This window comes from Triticum aestivum, chromosome 7B (assembly GCF_018294505.1).
Source record: "Triticum aestivum cultivar Chinese Spring chromosome 7B, IWGSC CS RefSeq v2.1, whole genome shotgun sequence".
Classification (NCBI taxonomy): domain Eukaryota; kingdom Viridiplantae; phylum Streptophyta; class Magnoliopsida; order Poales; family Poaceae; genus Triticum; species Triticum aestivum.
In genome coordinates this window covers 420,056,107-420,066,171 of record NC_057813.1, presented here as the reverse complement: position 1 = coordinate 420,066,171, position 10,065 = coordinate 420,056,107, and the positions used below count along the sequence as shown (strand labels likewise).

The window sequence follows — 10,065 nt, the reverse complement described above, 5'->3', positions numbered from 1 at the left end:
AGAACATAGTAACTAAGTTAGTTATATTGAGCGTTATTGAGAGGGCTGATATATGTTTTGCCGGTTGTAAGGCAGAATGTTGGTATTGTAGAAGTATAGCAGGGCATAAAAACTATTTGGCCGTTTTATTTTAAATGAAAAATATCAGAGCAGGATAATAAGCATTGTTGCCTCGCATTGGCTCACCGCGAATGATATACTCCGGAGCCTCATATTCTTCACCCTATATTAAGGATTGGGAGAATTGTTAGAGTGAGAGATAAAAAACTGTTTGTTGGAAAAAGGAGCTGTTGGCGTACAGTCAGATTGTGCACTTTAAAAGACCATTAAAATGGATTTAACTTGTGAAGTCCGGTTCTTTAATAAACAAATCAGCACGAAATCATTTGAGTCTATGCGAAGGAACTGTTTTGGGCTATTTCATTCTGTCTTTGGGGGTCAATATGTGTATGAGCACTGTAAATTTGGGTCTGACCAGTGCGTGAGCTGTTGCATTATAAATATCGTGTGATGCATAGCAAGCATAACAATCAATTCACGCTATTTCGCCGTTATAACGCGGTTATAGCATATTTGAAAGGGAGACGTTACGTTTTGGCAAAATCGGACGCTACGCTGCTAATCACGTAATTAGCGCGCTACACACGCTATAACGTTGTAACGTTGTAACGTTACGACGTGCAGACCATGCAAAACTGAAATAAGCACAGCCCAGCAGGCCCAGCAGGCCAAAACCAACCCACGACCACTAGCTTTCTCACTCCTTTTATCAGATTCTTCCACGAGACCTAACCAGCAAGCCCAGATGGCTGCCCCGGTGGCTGTTGATGTTAGAGACTCTTAAAACTATGGTTGTTGATGTTTGAGACTTACTATTTTTATGTGCTGGATTTGGCCCTTATGCATATATTGCTTGCTCCTATGAAAAATTTAGTTCTGATATGACGGCGGCCCGATCTTTCGATGAGAGTGGGGATAACTATCGATTTGGTGGATTTTGACCTTGACGATCCGGCTATACCGTACCGGACGATACGCCTCGACAATCGCTAAACCAATCTCCGATGGTTATTGACCTTGCCGTAGGCACGATCAACCTGAACAACGAGGTTCGAGTTCCTGCAAGCAACCGAAGAACCAGCAAGAACAAAGGTGAATTGCAACTGAAATTGCGGATAATAATCTGAGTACACGAACTAGATGAAAAGTTGGGGTTCCACTGTGAATCTGACAAGGCGGTAGTCCTACACGTCTCGTAGATGCGAATTGTAGCGATGGCTAGACAATACAATAAAACCCGAGTCTAACCCTAAACGGAGGCTAATTATTTATAGTAGTACGATGGGGAGCCGCCGCCTTGATTTGTTGTTCGATGGACCAGCCGTGCGTTGCTTGGATGCTGGGGCGCTCACGTGGCCGGCATTGCACGTGGCCCATGTGTGTGTGGGCTGAATTGCATGCATGCTCGTGTGGCATGCATCACATATGGGCATGGCCCTCCTCCTCTTTGCATGCACGTTGCACCATTGCATGGCTCAGCCGTATCGTACAGATGTGTGAATACTACACAAACATGTATTTGTATATGCACAAGCAACCGTATCTTGACACGTGGTTTGAATAAATCTCCGTTAATCCTGCATAAAATAAATAGAGATGTAGTAATTTTGTCTTTAATAACAAAATAATATATTTCATAATTACTACTAGAATTCACCTGTAAAATTTGAATGTGTGCAATAGTTTTGGCCGTATCTGAGGTAGTTATGTCCACATCAAGTTCCTTAAATACTTTATTTCTAGATATATTTGATTTTTTTTGCAAACGCTATTTTGAAATATAGCATGCTATTAGCGTGCTATAACTTGTGTAGCATTTAGAGAAGGGCCTCGCTATATTTTTGTAGCACGCTATTTAAAATATTGGTAAATACTCACAGAGGTTATATGTAACTGTGGCAGAAAAAAACTGAAAATTCGTGTAAATCTAAAGTGTTTTTCAAAGGATGGAGAGGCAGGTCACAGGCGAAGTGGTGGATTCATGGTTAGATTAAGACTGAACGATTTTAAAACCTAGTGTCAGCCGTACCTGCTGGTATTCGGAATCGGTAGTCGTTCTTGTGGCAGAAGAAGGCGCTTGTCTATGGGGACCGGTCCGTGACTGAAGTTCGGCTGAACTATCCATTGACGCAGAAGAAGACGATGCCTGATAACGGCGACTCTCTAGCGCATGACGGCGTCTTCGATCTGCGTATCCGTGGTGCTTGACAAGGTGCCTCCAGTACTGGCGGCAGATCCTGCACTTCACCATTGTATTGGGGGAAAACCCTAGAGGGAGACGGCGAGAGAGATGGGAAAAACTGCGTTGGTGGGTAGTGGGGAGATATTTACGACTGGAAGCGGAGGCGTCTGCTCCTATCTATGTTACCTGCGTTGGGCCGGCGGGCTAGTTTAGTGGGAGATTACATGGGCCTGGGGGTGACCCGCTGCGGTAAGGACAGGTAGGATCCATGCTTTTACGCGCGTCCATATTTTTTAATTCAAGTATATAAATAGTTCTCAAATTGCAAAGTTTTTTGTTTTTTTACAACTTTTCCTTAAATCAGACAAATGTTTTCTGGAAGTTAATGGCCAATAGAGGTCAGGGGACAAAGGTCCCTGGGCAATTGGCGAACAGATTATTATTTTTTCAACTTTCTTAAAGTACGTGGTAATCAGAAAAATTGTCATTTATAGAAATTCTATAATAATTCTATAACAGAGGAGGGAGGAGGGAAAATTGAGCGGAAAAGTTATACTGGAAAAACATAGTGCAGTATGGGTGAAAGTATTCATGGTTTGGATTGTTTTTTATCATTGATTCCTGATCATGGTCAATATCTATAGATAGTGGTAGAAAGGAAGTGATCTTGTAAATTTCAAAGCGAAATTCTAGATGATTTTGTCTTACACAACGATATCTTACCATGTTTTAAAAAGATATATAAAACATCCTTAATATGTCAAAGCTGAATACATTTACACACAAAAGGTGTCGATGGATTAGCTAAATGAGAATTATAGCATATATTACAGGAGGTTTTCTTGTTTAGAGCATGCATGGTAGTTTTTTTTGGGTCTGCTTTCTATACACAGTTTCGTTATCGATTTGATGTCTGTAAGGAGGGGCATAGGTAACTAAATTTAATGATAAAAGTGTGTGTGCTTGCCATGCTTTGCTTGTAGACTATCAGTAGTATTAGGTCTATGAGTGCTTAAATCGTAAGTTCACAAGGCTTACTATACAAGTCATTACACTGGTGATCAAACATACGTTAGATAGGTTGGCTTAATAAATATTTGTAGTAGGTTCAAATAGTCATGAGGGACATAGGGTACATTAACAAAGGGCTAAGAACGATATCCATAGAACATGGAAATAGGCTGGTTGAGATCTTAAACAAGGAAACGCATGAACAGGGGTTGCCAAACATGCGGTTTACAAATATGCGACGAACATAGTAATAGGCCATTCTGGATACTTGGACAATTGTGCGAAAACAGTAACTGCAAAGCAGGCTTCACTTGTCCTTGTGGGCAACGCTTTAGTTGCTAGATCCAAAGTAACCAGAGAGAAAGAACCAAGGACCAAAAGAACCTGATGAAAAATAGAAGCAATTTCATAAGGCGAGAGACCGACGTGACATCATTAGTGAAATTATTATTGTAGCAAAGCTTATGATGCAGTTAGTCTATTAGTTACTGATACAAGGCATAGGCATGAATGAATGTATCAGTCAATTTGGGAAACAGGAGGCAAAGATAAATTAGTGATGGCGCTATGGATGTGGAAACAGGAATACCTTTCATGCATGTTCATCCGAAAGTGTAGATCACTTAGCAACGAAACATTTTTGACGAAATGTTCTGTGCAGCAGCAGCAACATCTCTGAAATTAGCAAATTCCGAGGAAAGGGATTGTATGAGTTCCGCATATGCGTACTGTATAAAAATAGGAATCCAACAAGAGAAAACAAAGAAACTGAAGCAGCAAAAGCCAAAAGCTTAATTGCAAGGGGTTTCATAGTGGGAAGCTTGTTATGATTCATGCAGCCAACTCTAGCTTGTATAAGTAATCAATAATGTTGTATGTTTTGTTGTATATAGAGGGGGCACCTCATAAGCTTTTATGTCTGCAGAAGTGCAGTCTCCATGGTGTTAACAGCTGCAATCGCAGGAGCATCGGCATCAACATCAGTGGACGCAGATCCCTATGACATGGTCAAGCTAATTATTAGGAATTCTGGAAAAAGGAACTCTGGAAAACAAAGACGAATCTAGATTTGATAGAAACACTAATAGCAGATGAAACAAAGGATTTAGCAAGGTCAGTGTTATGACTTGGCCATTATCTTTTTTCTGCCAAACAAGGATATGTGCATGGGGCAGACTCCTCTTCTGGAACTCCACGGAGTGGAGGACTGAAAAACAAGAGGGCAAGTGAAAAATAGGAAAAGTACGATGCACGGACAAGAAAAAGGAAAGAAAAGGAAGGGAAGACACTGGCTACATTACCTACAACTACAGGCCCAAACACTTTCCCGGTCTTTATTTCTTGCAGGTACCCAAGTAACTTCATCTGATACACTTGAGCAGCAAAATTAGCTTCATTGATTGCCTGTTGTCCATGCTCAAGACCCTCAACTATCTCAGGCCAGTTTGGATCGTAAGTGAAGGTTGTGAATATATCAGGTGAGCCATGGACACGTGAAACAGCTATAGAATCGTGGAAGTTTTCAGTCATCGAGCGAAGTTTGCCCGCATAAGATGATGGCATTATATTTTTCTTGTTGACCTCAGACCCGCAACTTTATCAAATCCAGTAGCATCAACAACGTACTGACACTTTTGAGTGCCCATGTTGTCCTGAATTTTTTTTACGGGATCTTAGTTCAGCAGTTGGAAGATCATAAAGTAGCGTTTCATCAGAGTCAGGAAAATATACGAGGTAAATAGCAAGTACAGCCGACAGGATAGCAAGCAATCTGGTTTTTCCTACTTGTCTGCGTCTACGGCTTTCATAGTAGGGAAGAATAGGGCCCTATCATGTTTCGAAGCTAGCAACGAGGGACTGTATTATTATGAGAGCAGGGTAGGTACTGCAGTTATAATTAACTAAAGATTGTGTCGCTGATATTGACCGAGAAACAGGTATTAAGCAGGCGTTCCGAGGCATACTTAGGTGGACCAGTGAATTAATAAGACATTGAGCATGACAGCGCATGGCAACATTGAGGGGATTATCTATAAAAAAATCATAACGTGTGGAAAGCATCTTAAGTTCTCCGTTTTGTATGTTAGCATCTGCCTTGGTTATGCAATCGATAGAAATATTTTATTGTGACAAATCAGTTACAGCAGAGACTCAGGTTTTTACCTTTGGCTCAGTGGTTCTTGTTCTTGATGATGCCGAGCCTGGAGATCCCTCATCACAAACAGCTCCAATGTACATGTAGTTCATGCGCTGTGTGTCAGATTCGAGCCAGAGGAGTGAGGTTAGGGCGAGGAGAAAGCACAGAACAATTCGCAGAACAAAGGATAGAGGAGTCTAGGTGTTGATTCACCTTTGTTACCACAGGCGCTGAGGATTCGGTGTGGTAGCCGCTGGTGTGGGGGGGCGCACAGCAGAGAGAGGAGCCAGGGTTTCGGATTGGGGATTTAGGTAAAAGCATAACATCTTGCTCTTTATATACTGTGCGGAGCCTGAGCAAGATGTGTATGGGCCCTGGTGGCATGGGCTTCTAAAATTGCTTTGTCATGGGCCTGTTTTTGTGGTTGGTTCTGAGGATGGAAAATGTCCGTTAATATTGTTACTTTGCTTGTTTATCCTTCTTCTAAAACAAACCTTATATGGGCTTACTGATATACAGTGCTATATTTTTATGGGTAATTAGTATCATGTATCTACGTGGTAGTTTATTTTTAATAAAAAGCAAATCGAATAATAAAATAATTTATGTTACCTTATTTGTTTTTTTGGAATTATAGCCAGGTGGTCTAATTTTTAAAGCCATGTAGCTGTGGGACAGGGCTTTTGTGGCGAGGCTAAACTAAGAGAACTAAAAAGGAAGCAATCAACATTTTGTTTCATCTTTACCTAGCTTTTTCTGGATCAGGAATTTTATGGAGGCATCAAGAATCTAAATAAAGCCTGTGGAAAATAAAAGGCTTTCTTAGTAATCAACCGGCAGGTGCATCCTCATTTTGTAATTCCTAATGCAATTAACATGGAGATAGAAGAAACAACCTAGGTCCAATCAACCTGGCTGTGCAGAATACATTGCAGTAGGCATATATTAGGGCAGAAATAATTATATTGGAAGGGGTTGAAACGAATGTAAGTAAAATCCAGTAGCATGTGTGTGAATTTTAAACAACACAACATTTGTTTTAAAAAATGGGCTGATTAGTTAATAAGGAAGACTGATAATGGAGAGTTATCCGTTGGAGGACACCTCTTAAGACGGCATAATCAAAAATACAAGAACAAAAAGATACGCGAGGGAGAAGTAATAGGTAGCGAGCGGGAGACTGCAGGGTGCATAAGTGTAGATATAGTAATTTGACTTAAACTTATTTACAGAAACACCTAAATAGTGAAAGCTGCCCAACTAATGTAGATATGTCAGCACTGTGATCCCAGCTCTTGAAATATGGTGTTATGAGCTGGTAATTCTTGCATTGTACAACTCCAGAGGCACCTGAAGATCTTTAACAGTTGATTGTTCCACTGTTAATCCATTTGGAGCAGCCCAAATAGATGTCCTCTGAAATAATTTTGTTTTCATTTGTCCATATGGCACAGTCATAGAACCAAACATCAGGAGACTCACCAACCTGATGGCTGTTGTTTTCTAACATGCACTGGGGGCTCAGGATGTCTTCAATTATAGACGGGCTGTAAAATTCAGTTGGCAGTCCTGTAATCCTTATCTGTTCTTTTCGAGAGAGGGTAGAAGATACACCTCCAACAGACGTCGACCATTTCTGAACTAAGAACTTACCAAGAGGTAGCTGGATTCCAGCAGCATCAGCAGACAACGTGTGAAACAAAGTTGTGGTTACTGGCCCTTGGAAATATATAAGGTATTTGGACCTGCCAACTTGCTTGACTATGACCTTTCCAGGACATTCAATCTGCATTTGCTGCAAACAGCGTGTTAACTTGTCCTCTGTGATAATTCTTCCCTCATCGCAAGCCGTCAGGAGGAATGATGATTCCAATATCCGCATTTGGTCAGCTGGTATGTCAACATCATTTAAATATGAATGGGAAACCATTCCTCTCTTTAGTGCCTGCAAGAAAGAAGGAATCCTCCTGTGTGTTCTTTGAAGAGACTTGTTATGATGAGCTCCAATATTAACTCTGTCAACACCAATACAAAAAGTCTCTGTGTTCCTGTGGCCACTGCTTTGGTTTCTTCCTTTGTCATACTTGCTGGAGACATGAATGAGTATATACCATGGGAATGGCACAACAGTTCTAACAGGCATGCCGTGCAACTTACTGATCGAAGCTTGCGAAAGATGAGATTGGCTTGACTAACATTCTCAACAAGGCAATGTGGTAGCAGGGCACGTTCAATTGCTCTTCTAGTCCAAAGATGTAATGGCAAACCATAGATCTGTACCTTTAGATGTTCAGTCATTGTCTCCATCATTTCTTCAATCTGAAAATCGTACATCCCCTGCTTCTTGGGGCGGAACCCCAGGCTGAGGACTTACTCGGAATGCTGCCAAGATATCAGTATCCTTAGTTTCTTGCTCTAGCTTCTTTAGGGGTTATTACTTCCTTAGGTATTGCTTCCATTGGCACACCTACATTTTTTACAGGGTAACATAGAACTTCAGTCCCATCTACTGCCATGGTCACTCCACTGGACAGAACCACACGTGCATAAGCTGTGGTTGGCTCATTCATTAAATCTAGCACCAACCGGGATTCATTATCATATGGAGCATACAGATATGGTTGATATGGCAGATGAAGATGTTCTGAAATGAGTGGCGTGACGTGGTGCTCATCCATAGGCCATCCATCCCACCGTGCTAGTATGTAGTGGGAACACAGCCGCGCAACCTCTCTCGTCTTGTGTTCTACTGCGCTTATAAAACCTTGTGAAGAAGAAATATCATCAATCATGTATTTCTCTGTTAACATCCACTCGCTCAATTGATCGGCTGTGGTAGTAATAAGTGTGTTAGGAAGTCATAAAGATAAAAAGATATGTATGCCTGCTCAAATGGCACTTGGTGTAGCATTAGTAAATTCATACACCTGTGGGTAGGTTGAAACACCAGGATTTGTTCTTCTCCATGAGATGCTCTCTGGTAATACCAAATCAATGGGTGAAGAGGGTTGTTTTTGATCTGTTGATGAACAAGGAGAATTGAGTAAAAAGGGCAAATATTTGTCTATATATTACGCTAGCAAATGTTCATTGATTTGATCTTAGAAGATTTAAAAAATTGAATGTATATTCATAGCAAAGATATTGAAAGGAAGAATCACAGTGGATGAAACCAAAGGCGTAGCACAGATAAATAACATTGTCTTAACACGTGGACATAGACTTTATACTTATACATGACCAGAGCGAAGTTCAGAAAGGATAAAGATTTCTAGGCCGAAGCTATGAGTAGACAGCTTCGCATCTTATTTAAGCAACCTAGGAGACTAAACACAACAAACACAGAGCCGCTTCATAGGGGTGAAGCCATACATATACAACTTCACATGGCAACGAGATAGTTCAACAGGCTCGATATGACGCTCATGGGGATGGGACATAGTCGTCATCCATGTGTTGATGAATATCATCGGCTGAATCTTCATCCGAGTGGCCAGTGTAGCTTTCTTCAGGCACTTCATAATCTGAGTACATGCCTTTTTCCTCTAGGAACTTAGATGTCGTAGTTATAGAGCTTTCAAGCGCGACAATTGAACTGTGAATCTCCATAATAGCTTGCTTCATATTAGAAACACACATCGAGGTAACAGGGTCCAAGAAAACGGCAGCAAGGTCTTGGATTCTGTTTGATGTATTGCGCACTTGTTCCACATAGTTACATGCTTCTTTAGTTATCTGCTTGATGGTTTTGCTATGCTGGTTGATTTCGTCTGACTGTTCTAGCAGCCTGGCTGATACTCTTGTATGTGTCATTTTCATTTGCTCTAGCTGATAATAGTTGTAGTCCACAAGCACCTTACCCTCTTTGTTCTGCATGTATTCGATGGCCTTATCGGCTGCATGATTCATTGATGCTACCCCATTCTGACATATACGGCTTGATAGTTTAGTCCGCCGCACTGAAGCATGGTACCGTTCTTTTGTACGGTGAAATTGAATCTCTGTTCTAAATCGATCTTGTGAAAGATGATGCACAAAGTATACTGGTTTAGGGAGACCGAGTTTCTCGAACATTGCTTCAGCCAGTGATGTGCTGGATAGCTCAACCAACTCCATGAGAATAGACCCATAAGATAAACCCAGAGGTCTGGCAGAAGGTATGAACACAGCGTCCATTAGGAACAATAAGACTGAGCTTTATGTTGTGTACATGCACTAACAATTAAAGAACGTTCTAGTGAACCTATGATAAAACGAAACTTTAAATATCATGAAGACATCGGGAGAGCAAAGGAGATGAATTAGTGTAGGAAGATAACAACAAGCATGAATACAGAGGAACGGAGCAGCTGGCCAAAGATTAAGCTGATAATATCTATAAATAGATTAAAGGTATTGAATTATCCACCATGATAATCTTGTGCAGCTGTAACATTTAGAAGCATGTAGCAGGACATGAAACGGAAGCTATCAGACCATCCCTCCAACCGATTTTATGTAGATAACAAAGTCATAAGAAAGCATCTACCTAGACAGTGCATTCTAAAGCAGGACTATAAGTGGATCTCAAATAAAAGGATATACCTTGGTAATCAGGGCTGTCCTTGATGGATGATCTTGTTACTCTTGGTGAACATCAGAACGGATCTAAGAAGCAAGAAATCAAAACGCAGTG

The 10,065-nt window shown here is 41.0% G+C and overlaps 1 long non-coding RNA gene across 7 annotated transcripts; it reads right to left on the bottom strand.

Annotated features, from left to right (window-relative positions):
- Positions 1 to 1,169: 1,169 nt before the first annotated feature.
- LOC123160751 (uncharacterized) lies at positions 1,170 to 10,065 on the bottom strand. Of its 7 annotated transcripts, none has more exons than XR_006480352.1 (11): positions 9,975 to 10,065; positions 8,763 to 9,537; positions 8,318 to 8,409; positions 5,604 to 8,220; positions 5,417 to 5,503; positions 4,555 to 4,905; positions 4,381 to 4,460; positions 4,156 to 4,250; positions 3,843 to 3,928; positions 2,090 to 3,637; positions 1,170 to 1,637 (listed from the first exon to the last, which is right to left on the bottom strand). It is a non-coding gene; the product is annotated as an uncharacterized lncRNA (long non-coding RNA). The 7 variants fall into 7 exon arrangements; XR_006480355.1 differs by having other exon boundaries at positions 4,555 to 4,618; XR_006480354.1 differs by having other exon boundaries at positions 4,156 to 4,460; positions 5,604 to 5,820; positions 6,137 to 8,220.